The 21143-nt window shown below is 38.9% G+C and overlaps 6 non-coding genes across 6 annotated transcripts; 4 read left to right on the top strand and 2 right to left on the bottom strand.

Annotated features, from left to right (window-relative positions):
* Positions 1 to 4720: 4720 nt before the first annotated feature.
* Positions 4721 to 4802, bottom strand: trnal-aag (transfer RNA leucine (anticodon AAG)). Its single transcript has one exon. It is a non-coding gene; the product is annotated as a tRNA-Leu (tRNA).
* Positions 4803 to 5618: 816 nt separating this feature from the next.
* trnal-aag (transfer RNA leucine (anticodon AAG)) lies at positions 5619 to 5700 on the bottom strand. Its single transcript has one exon. It is a non-coding gene; the product is annotated as a tRNA-Leu (tRNA).
* Positions 5701 to 11825: 6125 nt separating this feature from the next.
* On the top strand, positions 11826 to 11899 carry trnai-gau (transfer RNA isoleucine (anticodon GAU)). The gene has a single exon. It is a non-coding gene; the product is annotated as a tRNA-Ile (tRNA).
* A 547-nt stretch (positions 11900 to 12446) lies between these two features.
* On the top strand, positions 12447 to 12520 carry trnat-agu (transfer RNA threonine (anticodon AGU)). Its single transcript has one exon. It is a non-coding gene; the product is annotated as a tRNA-Thr (tRNA).
* An 881-nt stretch (positions 12521 to 13401) lies between these two features.
* Positions 13402 to 13475, top strand: trnat-ugu (transfer RNA threonine (anticodon UGU)). The gene has a single exon. It is a non-coding gene; the product is annotated as a tRNA-Thr (tRNA).
* Positions 13476 to 13661: 186 nt separating this feature from the next.
* Positions 13662 to 13735, top strand: trnat-cgu (transfer RNA threonine (anticodon CGU)). Its single transcript has one exon. It is a non-coding gene; the product is annotated as a tRNA-Thr (tRNA).
* The last annotated feature ends 7408 nt before the right edge of the window (positions 13736 to 21143 follow it).

Raw genomic sequence — 21143 nt, forward strand, 5'->3', positions numbered from 1 at the left:
GAAGAATTATTGGTTATCGGTATCGGCCAAAAAAATCCATATCGGTGCATCCCTAATATATATATATATATATATATATATATATATATATATATATATATATATATAAATATATATATATATAGGAACAATCAGAATGTTAATAATTAAATAACTTGTTACTCTTAAAATAATTTACCTTTAACACAATAAACCTAAAACTATAACCTACACACACACACCACTTGCAGACAGCACACAATATAATCTATCAGTGCACATGAGTAGAACAATATGTAATGCATATAAATAATATTTGGAATTTACAGATAGCTGAAGTCCTTCAGTAGTCTAATGAGTACTGGAATTAGCATGTAAGCTAACAAATCACTCATGTTCTCATTCACAATAGCAACACTGGGTTTCCCATACACCGATTTATTTGTAGTAATGTGGGAGTTTTCACATGAACATTTCTTTAAGGGAAACTAGTTGTCCATAGAAAGTTTAATTGTCTTCATGAAGAAAACTTGTTTATTTTCTAAAATATGTCCATCAAAATAAAAGTGTAGTGTTTTGAAACCAAAGTCTTCATTTGTACCCACAACACATCAAGAGTTTATCAAGTCAAAATCTCATAATCTGACACAAATCTGATATGTGGTAACTGGCAAATGGCATTGTGTAGTCTGAACAGGGCTTTATGGAGTCTGCATCAGTCTCTCACTGTCATTGCAAGTTCACACCGGCTGAGTTTAGGTGGACTTTCATTCACCAACATGTTTTGTGAAACTGCAGACAAAAGCCCCAAATTGGAGGCATATCTGTGTTTGTTCAAGGTAGTGAAAATCAAACAATGTGAATAATCAAAAACACAATCTAAGGGTGTAGGACAGTTTACCCTGCATATCCCCAAACATTTTCTCCTCCCTAATCTTTCTAATTCTCTTTTCAGTGCCGACCATTTGATTGCAGTGTGCAATGTGCACAAATTTGGTTTTCAGTTCATAATAACTTGAAACACATATAGAGTTATTTTTACTTTATTGCAGCCCTGTAGAAACTCTCAAAACCTGGTACATCTTCACCCCTCTTCAGTTATTGAGTTTAAATCTTCAGGTTCAAAGGGTTTCATTCCAGTAACTTGAGATGTATTCAAGAGTTCACACTTGTCCCGATATGCTATCCCATGCTATCCCGGGAAAGCCTTAAGCTCTGCTGGACATTTTTTCTCTCCATTGTGAAGCTTCATGTGATTGACGAGGCTTCTTTTATGTTTAAAGACCTTTCCACACTCACTGCATCGAAAACGCTCGCCTGAGTGAATCTTCATGTGTTGCTTAATGGAGTCTTTGCATGAGAGACTCTTTCCATAATGATCACATGTAAACACTGGGGTTCCAGTGTGACCATTCGTGTGATTCATGATTCTAGCTTTGGTTGTGAAGCTCTTTCCACAATGAGCACATGCAAACGGCTTCTGTCCGGTGTGACTTATCATGTGGTGTTTGAGTGAGCATTTATGTGGGAACCTTTAACCACACTCTGTGCATGCATGTGTAAGGTTTCTCTCCAGTGTGAATCCTCATGTGGATGGTAAGGTTTTGTTTTTGAGAAAAACCTTTCCCACACTGTGTGCAAATAAAGCTTCTTTCTCCAGTGTGAGTTCTCATGTAGACTTCAAGGTTGCCATTTTGCTTACAACTCTTTCAACACTAGAGGGCAAGAGTACAGCCTCTCTCCAGTGTGAATTCTCATGTGCACTTTTAAGTTTCCTGTATTATAGAAGCTTTTTTTTACTGTTTGCAGGTGTAAGGTTTCTCCCTAGTGTGGTCAAGGTTTGGCTTTTGACTGAAACTCTTTCTACTCTGTTTACAGCTGAAATTACACCTATACTTGGATTTCTGAGATCTTCCACGTGATAAAGTCTTTTTAGTGAGTGTGGGTTTTTCAGTCGTTATTTCTTGTTGTTTCTCTTCCATTTCATTCCATTGATGTGTCTCTTCTTTCAGCACTATCAGGTCTTCAAAAAAGAACAAAAAAGTGAACTTTAGTATAAAGGCTTTAAGTGGCAAGCATGAAATGGATGTTTACCCTAAATATTAAAATGAGCTTACCATTTACTCTCGATCATGTGGTTTTAAACATTTCCTGTCTTCTGGAACACAAAGTAAGCCAGAATTTTTATCACAATATCTTATTTTGTCTTCAACAGAATCAAGAAACTCATCAAGGTTTAAAACCACACAATGGAAAGTAAATGGTGAGGCTATTTTCATTTCTTTGTCAGAAAGTCATACCAACACTGACTCACATAATCAACACATCTCTTGACTCTGGTTTATTCCCCACTGTATTACTACTGTAATTGTGAATCTTTACTGTTCCTGTTTCAACAGTGTGCTCTTGCTAAAAGGAGCAATGGCAGAGAGAGACTTCCAGTGCAGACTTTGTTAAGATGCTGCAATCTAATCGTGGGAAAGACACTTGCTCCTGAGCAGATTCGAGCTTGGGAATGTGTTGCTGTCACACCAACAAGTCTGCCGTGAGTTTCAAAGAACACATTATACTGACTAGTTGCCAACTTAAATGTACTCTCTCATTTCCAGCGTTCACTAAGACTCACACACACACTCAAGCAGTTTGGCCATGTTTAAAACCACTTCTGGCAGCTGTGAGATTCGAACCCACGCCCCCGAAGAGACAGGAGCCTAAATCCAGCGCATTAGACCGATCCAAGCAGAAGCATGCAGTATCATTTTGCAAGTCTGTCTGCTCAAGCAGAGAGGTAATTCTCAAGCATCCTAAGAGGACTGCCTGGCAGCGGTGGGATTCAAACCCACGCCACCAAAGAGATTAGAGCCTTAATCCAGCGCCTTAGACCTCTCGGCCACGCTACCTTACAAAGATGCTTTCCCTGAGCAGTTTCGACACCAACTTGTTTCAAGTAGCACAACAGCTCTGGGAAATCAATTCAATTTAGCCATGCCTAGCTGGAGCTCCTCCACAAAGAAAGAGACCTCCTTAATACCAGCTTAGGAAGCACTCCCACCTTCCTGTCAACCACAGTTCTGTCTCTATTTGAGCACACCTCAAGGCATTTGAAGTCTTCTCCTTACGGCAGCCATCTGCGATGCATTTTAGCACCTGATTACAAGGTAACTGTTATTTCACAAAAGAGTGAAAGTTACTGATTCCATCACAGCAGACCCCACATTGTTGTTGTTATTATATTCAAATCCAGTTATAGAGTATTACTACTCTAATTGTGAATCTTTACTGTTCCTGTTTCAATAGGGTGCTCTTGCTAAAAGGAGCAATGGCAGAGAGAGACTTCCAGTGCAGACTTTGTTAAGATGCTGCAATCTAATCTTGGGAAAGACACTTGCTCCTGAGCAGATTCGAGCTTGGGAATGTGTTTCTGTCACACCAACGAGTCTGCCGTGAGTTTCAAAGAACACATTATACTAACTAGTCGCCAACCTAAATTTACTCTCTCATTTCCAGCGTTCACTGCGAACGCGCACACACTCAAGCAGTTTGGCCGTGTTTAAAATCACATCTGGCAGCGGTAGGATTCTAACCCACACACCTGAAGAGACTGGAGCCCAAATACAGTGCCTTAGACCCCTCGGCCAAGCTACCCTAGATGAATTCATGCAGTGGTCCCTTTTCTGCCCAATTTTACGGAAGCAGAACAGCAGAGAGGACGCAGAGCTTCCTAGTGAAGCCCTTCAACTTTGGCCAAGGAGTCTACATTTGGATGTGAGCGGAAGCATGCAGTATCTCTTTGCAAGTCTGTTTGCTCAAGCAGAGAGGTCATTCTCAAGCATCCTAAAAGGACTGCCTGGCAGCGGTGGGATTAGAATCCTCGACCCCGAAGAGACTGGAGCCTTAATCCAGCGCCTTGGACCACTCGGCCACGCTACCTTACAAAGCCGCTTTCCCTGAGCAGTTTTCACACCAACTTGTTTCAAGTAACGCAAAAGCTTTGGGAAATCAGTTCAATTTAGCCATGCCTAGCTGGAGCTCCTCCACAAAGAAAGAGAGCTCCTTAATACCAGCTTAGGAAGCACTCCCACCTTCCTGTCAACCACAGTTCTGTCTCTATTTGAGCACACCTCAAAGCATTTGAAGTCTTCTCCTTACGGCAGCCAGCTGCGATGCATTTTAGCACCTGATTACAAGGTAACTGTTATTTCACAAAAGAGTGAAAGTTACTGATTCCATCACAGCAGACCCCACATTGTTGTTGTTATTATATTCAAATCCAGCTATAGAGTATTACTACTCTAATTGTGAATCTTTACTGTTCCTGTTTCAATAGGGTGCTCTTGCTAAAAGGAGCAATGGCAGAGAGAGACTTCCAGTGCAGACTTTGTTAAGATGCTGCAATCTAATCGTGGGAAAGACACTTGCTCCTGAGCAGATTCGAGCTTGGGAATGTGTTGCTGTCACACCAACGAGTCTGCCGTGAGTTTCAAAGAACACATTATACTGACTAGTTGACCACTTAAATTTACTCCCTCACTTCCAGCGTTCACTGCGAATGTGCACACACTCAAGCAGTTTGGCCGTGTTTAAAACCACATCTGGCAGCGGTGGGATTCGTTCCTAGTGAAGCCCTTCAACTTTGGCCAAGGAGTCTACATTTGGATGTGAGCGGAAGCATGCAGTATCTCTTCGCAAGTCTGTTTGCTCAAGCAGAGAGGTAATTCTCAAGCATCCTAAAAGGACTGCCTGGCAGCGGTGGGATTCGAACCCACGCCCCCGAAGAGACTAGAGACTTAATCCAGCGCCTTAGACCACTCGGCCACGCTACCTTACAAAACTGCTTTCCCTGAGCAGTTTCGACACCAACTTGTTTCAAGTAGCGCAACAGCTCTGGGAAATCAGTTCAATTTAGCCATGCCTAGCTGGAGCTCCTCCACAAAGAAAGAGAGCTCCTTAATACCAGCTTAGGAAGCACTCCCACCTTCCTGTCAACCACAGTTCTGTCTCTATTTGAGCACACCTCAAGGCATTTGAAGTCTTCTCCTTACGGCTGCCAGCTGCAATGCATTTTAGCACCTGATTACAAGGTAACTGTTATTTCACAAAAGAGTGAAAGTTACTGATTCCATCACAGCAGACCCCACATTGTTGTTGTTATTATATTCAAATCCAGTTATAGAGTATTACTACTCTAATTGTGAATCTTTACTGTTCCTGTTTCAATAGGGTGCTCTTGCTAAAAGGAGCAATGGCAGAGAGAGACTTCCAGTGCAGACTTTGTTAAGATGCTGCAATCTAATCGTGGGAAAGACACTTGCTCCTGAGCAGATTCGAGCTTGGGAATGTGTTGCTGTCACACCAACAAGTCTGCCGTGAGTTTCAAAGAACACATTATACTGACTAGTTGCCAACTTAAATGTACTCTCTCATTTCCAGCGTTCACTAAGACTCACACACACACTCAAGCCGTTTGGCCATGTTTAAAACCACATCTGGCAGCTGTGGGATTCGAACCCACGCCCCCGAAGAGACAGGAGCCTAAATCCAGCGCATTAGACCGATCCATGCAGAAGCATGCAGTATCATTTTGCAAGTCTGTTTGCTCAAGCAGAGAGGTAATTCTCAAGCATCCTAAAAGCACTGCCTGGCAGCAGTGGGATTCGAACCCACGCCCCCGAAGAGACTGAAGCCTTAATCCAGCGCCTTAGACCGCTCGGCCACGCTACCTTCCAAAGCAGCTTTCCCTGAGCAGTTTCGACACCAACTTGTTTCAAGTAGCGCAACAGCTCTGGGAAATCAGTTCAATTTAGCCATGCCTAGCTGGAGCTCCTCCACAAAGAAAGAGACCTCCTTAATACCAGCTTAGGAAGCACTCCCACCTTCCTGTCAACCACAGTTCTGTCTCTATTTGAGCACACCTCAAGGCATTTGAAGTCTTCTCCTTACGGCAGCCAGCTGCGATGCACTTTAGCACCTGATTACAAGGTAACTGTTATTTCACAAAAGAGTGAAAGTTAATGATTCCATCACAGCAGTCCCCACATTGTTGTTGTTATTATATTCAAATCCAGTTATAGAGTATTACTACTCTAATTGTGAATCTTTACTGTTCCTGTTTCAATAGGGTGCTCTTGCTAAAAGGAGCAATGGCAGAGAGAGACTTCCAGTGCAGACTTTGTTAAGATGCTGCAATCTAATCGTAGGAAAGACACTTGCCACTGAGCAGATTCGATCTTGGGGATGTGTTGCTGTCACACCAACGAGTCTGCCGTGAGTTTCATAGAACACAATATACTGACTAGTTGACGACTTAAATTTACTCTCTCACTTCCAGCGTTCACTGCGAACGCGCACACACTCAAGCAGTTTGGCCGTGTTTAAAATCACATCTGGCAGCGGTGGGATTCTAACCCACGCCCCCGAAGAGACTGTAGGATAAATCCAGCGCCTTAGACCCCTCGGCCACACTACCCTAGATGTATCCATGCAGTGGTCCCTTTTCTGCCCAATTTTACGGAAGCAGAACAGGAGAGAAGACGCAGAGCTTCCTAGTGAAGCCCTTTAACTTTGGCCAAGGAGTCTACATTTGGATGTGAGCGGAAGCATGCAGTATCTCTTTGCAAGTCTGTTTGCTCAAGCACAGAGGTCATTCTCAAGCATCCTAAAAGGACTGCCTGGCAGCGGTGGGATTCGAACCCATGCACCCGAAGAGACTGGAGCCTTAATCCAGCGCCTTAGACCGCTCGGCCACGCTACCTTACAAAACTGCTTTCCCTGAGCAGTTTCGACACCAACTTGTTTCAAGTAGCGCAACAGCTCTAAGAAATCAGTTCAATTTAGCCATGCCTAGCTGGAGCTCCTCCACAAAGAAAGAGAGCTCCTTAATACCAGCTTAGGAAGCACTCCCACCTTCCTGTCAACCACAGTTCTGTCTCTATTTGAGCACACCTCAAGGCATTTGAAGTCTTCCCCTAACGGCAGCCAGCTGCGATGCATTTAAGCACCTGATTACAAGGTAACTGTTATTTCACAAAAGAGTGAAAGTTACTGATTCCATTACAGCAGAAACCACATTGTTGTTGTTATTATATTAAAATCCAGTTATGGAGTATTACTACTCTAATTGTGAATCTTTACTGTTCCTGTTTCAATAGGGTGCTCTTGCTAAAAAGGAGCAATGGCAGAGAGAGACGTCCAGTGCAGACTTTGTTAAGATGCTGCAATCTAATCATGGGAAAGACACTTGCTACTGAGCAGATTCGAGCTTGGGGATGTGTTGCTGTCACACCAACGAGTCTGCCTTGAGTTTCAAAGAACACATTATACTAACTAGTCGCCAACCTAAATTTACTCTCTCAGTTCCAGCGTTCACTGAGAACGCGCACACACTCAAGCAGTTTGGCCGTGTTTAAAACCACATTTGGCAGTGGTGGGATTCGAACCCACGGCCCCGAAGAGACTGGAATCTAATTGCAGCACCTTAGACTCTCGGCCACGCTACCCTAGATGTATCTATGCATCCTAAAGGGACTGCCTGGCAGCGGTGGGATTCGAATCCACGCCCACGAAGTGACTGGAGCCTAAATCCAACACCTTAGATCCCTTGGCTACTCTATCCCGGATGACTCCTTGCAGTGGTCCCTTTTCTGCCCAATTTTTCGGAAGCAGAGAGGACGCCGAGCTTCCTAGTGAAGCCCTTCAACTTTGGCCAAGGAGTCTACGTTTGGATGTGAGCGGAAGCATGCAGTATCACTTTGCAAGTCTGTTTGCTCAAGCAGAGAGGTCATTCTCAAGCATCCTAAAAGTACTGCCTGGCAGCGGTGGGATTCAAACCCACACCCCCAAAGAGATTGGAGCCTTAATCCAGCGCCTTAGACTGCTCGGCCACTCGACCCTGCCATGACTATATAATTTTTGTGATTTATTTTCAGCAGAGTACTGCTGCTGCTGCTGCTCCAGCACAAACGGTGCAACAACCTGCCCCTACTGTACCTGCTCAGGAGGTGATGGAGACGAGACAACTTGAGGCCCAGCCCCAGCCCCCGTCTACTCCATCAGTGGCATCAAAGATTTCACCGCAATTGTCAATGGTACATTTTTTTAAAAATCAAAAGAAAAGACAATTTCAGTGTTTCAAGTGTTCAAGGTGCTCAAAGTTCAGTTCAAAGTTCAAACATAGGAGAGAAAAGAACAAAAAGCAATAAAAAAGTTGAGGTGTTGCTAGAGACCTGCTTCTTTTCACACCTCTTGCACAGTGGGGGGTAGCAGACACTTGCTGATTGGTCGGTTTGAGTTTCTGTGATTGGATTAAATTACATGGTCAGGTCATGGTCAGGGTCACTTTTTAAAGCTACATTTTAACCTCTTGTCTTCAGATAATGATACATAATAAACACTAATAGTAAATACTTTGTTTTGATTTTAAGTGTAAGCTAAACTTTTTACTTTTTCTAAACAACGAGTCTGAGGTATTATCTTGAAAAAGTACTTATTTAAAAAATATATAAATATATATGTATATATATAATTTTGCTACCACAGGTATGATACTATTTTTTCTTCTGGGAAAAAATCTTATTTGTTTTATTTCGAATACATTTTTCAAGGTCAATATTATGAGCGTCTTTAAGCTTTTTTTTTTTTTTTTTTGGCATAGTCTACAAAACAAACCATCGTTATACAATAACTTGCCTAATTACCCTAACCTGCCTATTTAACATAATTTACCTAGTTAAACCTTCAAATGTCACTTTAAGTGGTATAAAAGTGTCTTGAAGAATATCTAGTCAAATATTATTTACTGTCATCAGGGCAAAGATAAAAATAAATTAGTTCTTAGAAATGAGTTATTAAAACTTTGATGTTTAAAAAAATGTGCTGAACAAATCTTCTCTCCATTAAACAGAAATTGGTGGAAAAAAATAAAAAAGCGGGCTAATAAATCAGACTTCAACTGTATATAACACATAGTGTGATGTTGTAATATACAATGTATGTTTTTGTTGAAATGCATAATGTAATAATAGTACAATAATACTGTATATAACATAATGCAATACTTTATTCCTTTGGTAGTAAAAAAAATATTTGTTTGCATATTGCTCCTTGATCCAGAAAACTATAATTTTAATCAAAGCCTAATGTGTCACATTTATTTACAATGAACCAGTTGTCTAATTAAATCTATTCTAACTTATATCTTATTTCTACCTGTAAAAGTAGCAGAGGGTGGTAGTAAAAAACAGCTTGAACTCGAAACACTGTAGAGAAATCAAACTGATTGTACAACAGACATATAGAAAGATAGTTTCTAATTGCTTGAAATGTAATGTGATATACACTAATGTTCAAAAAATTATTATTGTTAAAATATAAAAGCTTAATATTACTCATATATTGCAAGAATTCTATTGTGTTTGATTTGCTCATCAATTAAGTGGATTTTATTTGATTTGAATTGTTTGAATAAATTATTCTTTATTTATTTAATTTGCCTATATTATTATTTCACATTATTCCAGTTTTTACTAAATATTTGATCAAATAAATGTAGCCTTGATAAACATAATTAAATGAAATTCAGATAATATCACAGATATCTCTGGTGGAGATTTTAGAAACATCTAAAATCATTTAATGATTCTTTCTTTTCTCTCTCATTCAATTGGGATGGAGTGCCTGTATTCGAGTCATCTAAATTCAGCATTTGGCCCTTACTATGTTCTGTTAATGAATTGCCCCAAGAGGAAAGAGATAAAAATGTGCTACTTTGTGCATTGTGGTTTGGCTCATCTAAGCCACTGATGACTAGCTTCCTCAAACCTTTTGTAGAGGAATGCAAAAGTCTTGGACAAACAGGACTTCAGTGGCAGGACCCAGAAAATCACTCAGTCAAAATCACAAAGGTCTATGCATTATGTGCTATTTGTAATGCTGTTGCACATCCTTTAATGCAAAATTTCAAACAGTTTAATGGAGAGTATGGGTGTGGGCACTGTCTTCATCCAGATATTCAGGTAAGAAAAGGTAATGGGTCTGTGAGAGTGTATCTTTGTTTGGAAGAGGTGCCAGACCTTAGAGATCACAACACAACTGTGCAAATAGGTGAAATTGCCAAAAGTAACGAACAGAGCATTTTGGGCATAAAAGGACCATCTCCTATCGTGGACTTGCCAAATTTTTACCTGATCAATGGCATGGTCCCTGATTACATGCACTGTGTGTTGCAGACAAATGTCTACTTTATGGTTTGATTCCAAAAACTACTGTAAGCCATGGTATGTTGGTTTGAATACTGAAAAAGTGGATGGAAATCTTTTAGCAATTAAGCCTCCAAGCATTTTTCCACGAATTCCACGTTCTATTGTTCAGCAACATTTTTGGAAAGCTCATGAATGGCAAAACTGGCTTTTAAACATGCTCGTGAGGCTCTTGAGCTGTATGTTAAATCGGTTCAGTCTTTGTATGGTGAAGATCAGATGGCCTACAATGTGCATTCACTTCTGCATTTGACTAAAAGTGTAGAGAATTTGGGTCCACTCTGGGCCCAGTCTGCTTTCATGTTTGGGAACTACAATGGCTATTCGCTCAAGCAAGTAAAAGGCAGCAATGCAGTGCTCTAGCGGATTTGCAATTGGGGAGCATGGTCTCGTGCTTTACCACGCATAGCTAAAGCCTGCTCATCTGATGTCTCACCTGAAAATAAGTCATTCTACACAGAAATGACCTCCAGTACACATAATGTAAGGAACTATGCTAGATATGACAAGGTGACTGCACTTGTAATCCCATAGATTAGGCCAGTGTCCGAAAAGGATGTAAATGCATTGCATGCATTGTTAGATTTATCTGGGACCTGAACTGGCAGGCACTATAGCAGAATAGTTGCCGATGGAGAAGTCATTCACAGCTAAACATATACAAAGACAAAGAAAAGAAACAACTCAGTTGTGATTTTGAAAGATGGCAGTATTTTCAAGATATCAGACTTTGTCAGTGATGACCAGCATCGCCTGTATGCAGTTGGCAGATTTGGAAACTGTACAATGCAGAAGCTGGTTCGAGGATGTACGGTCAAAATATAATTGACCTTTGTCAAAGCTGTTCATTTTCCTACTGGATTTGAAAGAGCAGTTGACAGCGATGAGAATGTGAGACCATGTATTTACAGTGAACACTCTGGGTCTGCTGTTTGTGAACAAATCAGAACATATTATTGTAAATGAAGATAAGTCAAGTACACCTAAAAGTGACAAAAAATGTTAAAAATTGATAAGTTAAAACTGGCTTTAATGTTTTTGACAGGAAGTATTTTTTGTATGTCACAAGCTCTTGTTGTCTTGTGGTGATATGCATAAGATGTTTATGACATTATGTTTGTAGGTTTAGAATAAAACTACTGTGAAAAGTTGTAAGACTTTTTATAAATGAAATCTAAAAGAAAAAAAAAACTAGTGGTATGTAAAATATGCTAATGTATCCTGCACAAAACATTGTAATAAATTGCAATAAAAATGTGTTTGTGTGTAGTTTAAATTTCTTCTTTAAAAGGTTAAAAATCACATTCTGTTCAGCGTTACAAGATGAAATCAGGATTTAGCAGAATATTGTAACGGGTAGTGAAGGTGTTGATGTAAATGGTGTCTAGCTCTTGAATAAGCTACTCACTAGCCCGGCTAGCTCAGTCGGTAGAGCATGAGACTCTTAATCTCAGGATTGTGGGTTTGAGCCCCACGTTGGGTGTTTCTGTTAACTTTCTGTCTCTCTCTCAGCAAACTTTCATTAGGCTTCATAAAGCAGACCTTTTAAGACAAAGTTCAGTGTTTCTACCACTGTAGGTGACCATTTGCTAAGTTTCTGTGGTGCAATCAGTCAGCGCATTCGGCTGATAACTGAAAGGTTGGTGGTTCAAGCCCACCCAGGAGCGAATTAAACATTTTGCTGCCTTGCAACTGCTAACACGTGCACTGGGCATAGATTCTGGGCTACATTCTGTTCAGCGTTACAAGATGAAATCAGGATTTAGCAGAAGATTGTCACGGGTAGGGAAGGTATTGTTGTAAATGGTGTCTAGCTCTTGAATTAGTTTGTAAATGGTCCGGCTAGCTCAGTCAGTAGAGCATGAAACTCTTAAACTCAGGGTCGAGGATTCGAGCCCCACGTTGGGCGTTTCTGTGACCTTTCTGTCTGTCTTTCAGCAAACTTTTATTATGATTCATATAGCAGACCTTTTGAGACAAAGTTCAGCGTTTCTACCATTGTAGGTGACCCTGCACTAAATATCTGTCATCCATATATCATATATCAGCTGTTAACTGAAAGGTTGGTGCTTCAAGCCCAACCAGGGATGAAATATGCATTTTGCTTGTAAGTCATATGGCATAAAAATGACAGGCTTTGCAGTGCAATGGATAGCGCATTGGACTTCTAGGCGGTGAGCTGAGCTATTCAAAGGATGTGGGTTATTTGACGTTGGCGCTGTGGCTTAGTTGGTCAAAGCGCCTGTCTAGTAAACAGGAGATCCTGGGTTCAAATCCCAGCAGTGCCTAATGTACAGGTGCCAGGCTTGGTTTTTGTTAAGAGTAACGAGTGTTTACGCAGCGGGATGTTTAGCAGTCGGTTTCTTAACAAAACTCAAATCCTTAAGAACGCTGCTCGTTCAAGAGGGCTTTGGACGATGCCTTTATATAGCATAATGTGGTAATGCCTAACCAATTGGACTTTGATATTTCAAGTCCAGACATTCACACATGCAGCGCTACCGTTGTTAGTTTTTTTTCTTTTTTCCAATTAAACAATTAGCCCCTGTCGAGATTGTGTTGTGCTGTGGCTAAGTTGGTCAAAGTGTCTGCTTAGTAAACAGGAGATCCTGGGTTTGAATCCCATCAGTACCTTGTCAGCAGTTGGCTGTTCTTTCATGGGCCAGAGAGTACTAAAAAGAGCTTTCTGTGCAACAGTGCTGGAGGCAGCAGAGCACTCAGGCTCTGTGGCGCAATGGATAGCGCATTGGACCTCTAGGCTGTGAGCTGAGCCATTCAAAGGTTGTGGGTTCGAGTTCCACCAGAATTGCAAGCTTGGCTCTTTTTCTTCACTGACTTAAGGTGTGGTGCGTTTCTAACATTTTAGCCATCTGTCCATCTCGTTTTGCTTCTTTCTTTCATTGCGCAGTGCAGGCTCAGATACTAGGGGTACTCTACAATAAAGCCGATGACTTAATTGAGCTGTTTTAAATAAGGAAGATTAGAAAACGGTGTAGGGCCTAGTGGGCTTGAGGAATGACTCGAAGGCAACCTGTGGTTTTGGGGAAAAGTAACTGCCACCTATTGTTGAGATCACGCCTTTTGGATTTGTCGTACAAGAGCCTCTTTATGCATGTGCAAAGTAACTGAGTAGAAAGCACAGAAAATTTTTCTTCCTGTCAATTTTTGTGGCGCTGTGGCTTAGCTGGTAAAAGCGCCTGTCTTGTAAACAGGAGGTCCTGGGCTCAAATCCCAGCAGTTCCTTTGAACAGGTGGTGCATGTGCTTGTTTTATAGAGCTTGCCGGATCGAATTATAAAATTGTATAGCTTTGAGGCGTAATGAATAGTGCGACAAATAGAGTTAAACAACCTCTTTGCTTGCCATTTTTAGACTCGCTGTCTTTTTTTAGTCTCTGTGTGCAAAAACATGTTAGCTGCTTTACAGGGTTGGCGCTGTGGCTTAGTTGGTCAAAGTGCCTGTCTCGTAAACAGGAGATCCTGGGTTCAAATCCCAGCAGTGCCTAATGTACAGGTGCCAGGGTGGATTTTTGTTAAGAGCAGCGGTACAGTTGTTAGTTATTTTTTCTTTTTTCGATTAAAAAATTAGCCCCTGTCAAGGTTGTTTGGCGCTGTAGTTTAGTTAGTCAAAGTGCCTGTCTTGTAAACAGGAGACCCTGGAATCAAGTTCCAGCAAAAGTGACTATCAGCTATTGTTGAGATCAAGCCTTTTGGATTTGTTGTACAAGAGCCTCTTTTTGCACACACACACACACACACACACACGTGATATGGCTGAAAAAATGTAAACAGGGATTTTGACAAATTATTGACTATTATGAGATTTTAAATACAGTATGTCGAGACCAGTTGTAATTTCCATATGTTGCCATATATCATGCCATATATCAGCTTTCTATATGGGGACTTGCAGTGAGAAAAAAATGACTGTAAAAGATTGTTTATTGTAACAATGTGCATCTTGTGTGCTGGTGATCTAAAGTTTGTTCCTGTAGTATTTGTATGATAACAGGATTATGTGAACCAATGATCCTTCAAATGCAAGACTTCTTAAAGGAAATAAATGCAGCATGCAGAGTATTGAACACTGGAGAGTCTGTGTTTAAAGTAGTGAATGTTTCGAGTTTTGAAAATTGATAACAGGGTTCTGAAATTTGTGGCAAAACAAATGAAAAAAAAACTGTAATCTGGGGTTGCCACAGTGGAATGAACCACCAACTTATCCAGCGTATGTTTTACACAGCAGATGCCCTTCCAACCACAACCCATCACTGGGAAGCACATACACTTATTCAGAGACTCATACACTACAGTCGATTTTAACACATTCAATTCACCTATACTTCTTGCTGTGAAATAAGGTGCAACCCACTATGCCACCGCGTCACCCATTAGCAGGGCTTGAAATTAACCTTTTTGCTTGGTAGCACCGGTGCTCATAACTTTAAAAATGTAAGCGCATCAGCAAAACTGTAGTCACACCCACCAATCATAAGCATCATTACTACAAGTTTTATACAAACATATTAATTGCATTTGAAATTAACAGTATAAATGCAAGCGCGAGGAAAATATGTCTCGTCCCGTTATCTCAAGAAATAACATTTTTATAACATAACTGAGTGTCCAAAAGATATACAGAGCACCTACCGGCCCTGCACGCACTGCTTGACATGAATAACTCTGTTAATGATATAACTGTGCTGTTCTCACGGGTGCTGTCTGAAATTGCACTGATGCTTTTAACATATACTGTACCTTATTATATGCATAAGTGATGTTAATAGCAATACCAGTCTTTTCATGAGTAGCGATATTAGTTTACTCAGTGTAGGCCTGTTTGCGATGTCCGTTTAACTGAGTGATTGACAGTTGATATTTCAGTGCTAGAGCAGTGGGCCAATAAGAAGAGCGCGAAGGCGGGGCAAGCATTACGGACTTGGCTTTGTTTACTGCAGCAAGTTGACATGACAACTGTTTTAAACCATTCCTGAGCACTGCGTTTCCCGTTTCAAGCACAGAGATGCATTCAGCATGAATGTCTCCCGAATCCGCGCATGTGGTGAACATTTTGCAAAGTAAAAACTGGTCGCACACAACACATGCACTTGCACAAATGCTCCCAAATATATTTTGAGGTCGTATAGATAAAATTTCAGGCGCATATGCAACCAAAATGGTTGCAATTTCGAGCCCTGCCATACTAGTGTCTTTTTTCATGTTACTTGTGCTTATTTTTCAGATATCTTTTAAATTAAAAACTTGTGCTAATAATTAAATACTAGAGTTTTCAAAATATACTAGTGCTTACTCATTAGGCAGGTTTATTTTATTAGATACTAGTACTTATTCATTAGATAGTACTTATTAAATATATAGTTTTTATTTATTAGATACTAGTACTAATTTTAATAGTTACTAGTAACTATTCTGTAGTTACTAGTAACAAATTTACATTTTTTCCATTAATTTCTATAGGATCTGTCATTGAGATATCAACTGTTCAGTTTTGACTAGTACTATGTATTCCAATTGGGACTACTGTTATGTACTGCTAGTTATTCATTAAGTACTGGTATTTATATGAATCTCGCATTCAATCTGCCCAGTTGGTGGAATGAACTGCCTAACTGCATCAGAACGGCAGAGTCCCTTGCTGTCTTCAAGAAACGACTAAAAACTCAACTATTTAGTCTCCACTTCCTAATCTGCAATTGTCTCTCTGGCTATACCACTAACTGTACTCAAAAAAAAAAAAAAAAAAAAACTTAAATTACTAATGCTTTCCTTCTTAGACCTTACACACCTGACACTTGCCTACAAAACTTATTCATTGTTGCTCTTATAGTTGTGTAAATTGCTTCATTTTCATAAAAGCGTCTGCTAAATGATTAAATGTAAATGTAATACTTATTAATTAGATACTAGAAACTAATTTATAGATACTAGTACTTAAGTATTAGGTACTAGTACTTAATCGTTAGATACTAGTATCTATTTAATGCACTAGTACTTATTCATTAGATACTAGTTCATCTGGTTGTTCCTGCTTGTTTCTCTGCCTTGTTATTTAGGAAGGACGACATTGGCTTACAGTAGCTTACCACATTATTTCTATTATGGATCTGATGTTGGTTCCTCAACTACATTGGACGTTCATATAATGACAGAAAAAAAAAAAAAAAAACTTGCCATATTGTCCTTTATGGCAGTAGCCCGTTTTGGTGTAACAAGTTTTACATTTTGCTGCCAATTATAAAATGTAATCAGTGTATTAAGAGGCTACATCCTATTAAGCGAATCTGATGTGTGTTGGTCTGCCTGACTTCTCTTTGTTTGGAATAATTTTAGGTTACTCTGCCTTATTAGGGAAAGATAGCACACTTTATTGACTTATTGACTTCTGTGATCGGCAGTGATCGGCAATCGGCAGATCATGATTTTGGCGATCGGTAGGGCCAGACGGAATCTGCGGATGTTTTTTGCTATTTCTGCAGAGAATTTTGGTAAAAATCTGCAGATTTCAGTGGAATTAATTTGGGAGTATCCAGCGGAGTATCATAACTTACACCTTAAAATATTAAATAAAAAGTAATAAATTACGGAATAAAAACTGAATGATTTCAGATATATACATTTACTCAAGTAAATGAACAGAATTAATGATGGGCTAAAAGTCTGCGGAATTCTGCGGAAAATGTGCGGATTTCTGTGTTCGCAGATTCCGTGAGGGCCTAGTGATTGGTAATCGGCCCCAAAAATGCTGATCGAGCATCTCTAATTTTGCTATACACAACTGAATGTATAGTAACCTTGAGTGTGTGTATTTTCTCCTCATATAGTGTCCATAAAAAATCTGTGAAGCTGTTCACACCGCGGTAAATTAAGTTTGATGTTTGACATTTATTTTCAAACCAATTAAATTCTTTGCTCATGTTATAGTTTAAGCCAAAACATATGTCAGATAAACATAAATATGCCCTTTAAGTTGCACAAGGCTTAAATTCTCAATTAAAATAATATAAATAATCATACAAATTAATTAAAAACATTTACCATATGAAATTACACAATAAAACCAGGACCAAAATGTTCAGAGGATCCTGGTTATTGCACAAGACTGTTTTTGGAATTAGAACTTTATTTATTTTTGTAATAATTTAAAAATAACTTTTAATGTAAAAATGGTAAAAGTCAAACTCCACTGACACCATTTGTGAAATATTATGCAATCAACTCTAAATTGTCTAATTATTATTCTCTATAATGCACAAGCTTTGTTTTTTACAGTTATGCCAGATCATATCAGATTATATCAGATACACTGAAAACACTTAAACTAATTAAACTCTGACACCATTTCAGATAAAATATTCTAAAATTGTCTGAATATTATCCTCTATGATGCACAAGTTTTGTTTTTAAAGTTATGCCTTTGTTGATTTCAGGGGCATCGCAGACATTTTAAAAGTGGGAGGACAGCTAAATAAGTTCCAAAAGTTTACGTTCATATAATTATTAATCACTTGTTTCTTAATACTCTAAATGTGACGCCCCTGTTTGATTTTATATACAGTACTAAATAGGGTTGTGACAGTGAGGAAATTTCCCCACCGGTTAATCGACATGTGACAACACCGGTAATACCGGTATCACCATGGGAGTGGGCATTTCTTATTTTCCTCTTTTTTCTGCTTTTAAATAGCTTATAAATGCATGCGTATAATACTTTCACTTTCAGTTATGCGGGAATCACCAATTTGGCGTCAATTTTTTGAATGGCTTTTGAAATTGTTTGAAAAGGAAACTAAAAAACATTCATAACTATATGATCTTGCTTTTTGGTTATATTGATACAAGCTTTGATGTCTCTTACAAGCGGCAGTTACAGGCGCTGCATAAGGGCGTCTTACACTGTCAGTGGCGGAATACACACAGCACTGGCAAGACGTTTTATTTTTAGTTTTATTTGTTGCAGATTTGCGTGTTGTTCCTTTTTAAAAATACTTTTTATTTTTAAACTCTCTCAAGTTAATGTTGTCTATCGAGTAACATAATCTCCCTCAGATGGAGTTCGGTGCGCAGTAAGACTATTGACCAACACCGCCCTGTAAGTTTACACACTGTAACTGTAGGTCCACAGTTCTGGTGTGGTATGAATTGCATGTTTTAAATGACAGCTAGACATACTGCGTTTAGTTTTTATTGTAAAATATACATTATAACCCAGTACACAGTGAAATAATGTTTTGAATGGCTTGTCTAGTGGCGGCGTATATAACCATTAAATTTAAATAGGCTAAGCATATTATCATTAATATTAAAACACATTAATACAAACTAGCCACACTTTGATTTTTTATTTGTTTACATATATTTTTATCAAATGAAAAATGCAATGAATTGTTTATTTTGGTTTTCATTTTATTAGAATTAATATAATTAATAGCCTACACAACTCCTCCATAACATTGGCTCCAATTGCATTTTTACAGATATCCTACAAATAGACTTTTTTTTTTGGCTCAAAGAAATTTATTCCTGTTAATTTCAGTGCTGTATTTTGACATTTCGCAAAGGCTTCAGCTATTCTACCTGTCAGCTGCACCTGGCTAAGTTTTGCAACTTGACTTGTGTGGCGTCTCGATGTATGAGAGAGAGAGAGAGAGCAAGAGAGAGAGATAAGATCAGACCTCAGATTCGATGTGTGGCCGCACGTCTCAGTTACTTTATTGCAATGTTTAATATTGGCTCATCTAAATGAACTTTTCATTCAATTAAAAGCCGAAATATTGCCAGACAGACGGAGCAACTTTCGGTTTTTGAAGAGAGCGGCCTCAGTAATAAAAGATGCGCGCACACACAGGATGCACTCTTGTCGGCCTATTCACTATTGATTTGTTTAACATTAAATGCAAAATAAAGTGTAAAAAAGAAGAGCTGAACTTCGGAAAAAGTGCTCACTGCGGTTGTTGTTTCTCTGCAGTTGGCGTATTAATGGCGCGGCATTGCTAAATCACTCGTTTGAATAAAAAAAATAAGATATTTATTATTAAACACTGTTAGATGATGGTCACGTGATTTTTAAAATGAGACGTTGCGTATTTATGACCATTGATCTATACGTTGCGTATTTATGACCATTGATCTATCCGCGACGACCCATAGTTAAACATAAATGTGCGTTGAAGGTGCGTGAATAAATTTGTTGCGTTTCCTCTAGATGCTGCCACCTTTGTCAGGCAAAGTTTGCAGTTTGCCTCATTAACATCTTCAGGTTCTCTTTTTGCATTTGGTTTGAACCCAAAACATTGCCAAACAGGTGCTTTTGCATTGCGTTTTGACACAAAATCGTCCGCCATCCTCTTTCTGTGAATTCTACTCCTCTTTTCTCCTCACGTGATAAATGAAATATGACGCATTGTAGCTATGTTCAGATTTTAAGATCTTAAGTCAATTAATCTTAATCTTGATCTTAAGTCAATTAAGTCAATTAATTACTATTATATTTTTTATTTAATTTAAATAAATGTTTCATAAAAAAAAACAAAAAAAAAACGAATACTTAAAAAAAAAAAACGTGTGTGGACGGTGTCACGGTGAAAAAATGATGTCACAGGTGTTGCGTCTTAAAACCGGTATCACCATCAACACCATCTATCGTGGCAAGCCAAACACACGCTCTTTTCAACATTAATCTTAGCTCCAGCCCCTTTACAATACCTCTTTAAAACCCCCACTGCCTTTGTTACACTTTGGATGTCTTCAACCAACAAAGTTGTGTCATCTGCATACTGGTAAATTGGCTCAAGTTCGGTTCTTTCTTCTATTTGTATTCCTTTTATTCCATTGACTGCTTTTATTGCTAGTCCCAATGGTTCAGCTACTAATGTGTACAGTAGTGCAGATAGTGAACATCCTTGTCTTATAGACCTTGTTGGTTGAAAACATTCCAATAAAAAAACATTGCACTTAATACGTCAAAATATTATAATAAAAAATGTTGATTCATTTCCTAAAATTCTCCCCAAATCCAAAGTTTTTAATCACTTCAAACAAATAGTCATGTTCCACTCTATAAGCTTTCTCTAAATCCAATCTAATTAAATATCCATTCATATTTTTCTCCTTCATATACAATATTGTATCTCTTATACTTTGAACTGTGTCTATTATGTCCCTCCCCTCTACTCCATATACCTGTGTAGTGCTTATAATTTTTGGTAATATTTTCCTTAGTCTGTTTGCTAAAACCTTTGCTAAAATTTTTAAATCTGTATTTAACATTGTTAAAGGCCTATAATTTTTCAGATCTAAATGACTTCCTCTTCTTTTGTATATCATTTTAATCATTCCTGTCTTCATTCTTTCACTTAATTCTTCTTTGTTAAAAACCTCATCATATACTTCTTTTAAAACAGGTACTATAATTTCTCTAAAACTCTTATAAAACTCATTGGTTAAACCATCTATGCCTGGACTCCTCTCTGTAGTTACAGTTTTTCTCATTTGCTAAGATACACTCAGTGAAACTGTGATTCACTTGATCTTCATCATCACGTTCTTAGCACAGGAGAAGTCTTCTCTTTCAAATGCCGTAACACTTTTTCATTTGTTTTACACATTTTTCACACCCTTTGTCAAAACAGTCACCACAGATCTCATTGAAAGATCCCAAACTCCATTGGATTCACTGTGTTGAACAAACGGAAAACATCTATTAACAGCTGATAGAAAGTACTTGCATAATTATGAATTTCCAATGCACCTGTGTTAAACTTGTTTGCACAACTCTTCAATAAGCAATCAATCCTCATCCTTCAACAAAAGATGCCACCTCTGTATTGCTATTTGCAAGCATGGATCAAAGAGGCCACAGGCATGAAAGGAGAGAAAGAGGCCATGGCAGAGGG

Source organism: Danio rerio, chromosome 4 (genome assembly GCF_052040795.2).
Source record: "Danio rerio strain M-AB ecotype USA chromosome 4, GRCz13ab, whole genome shotgun sequence".
NCBI lineage: Eukaryota > Metazoa > Chordata > Actinopteri > Cypriniformes > Danionidae > Danio > Danio rerio.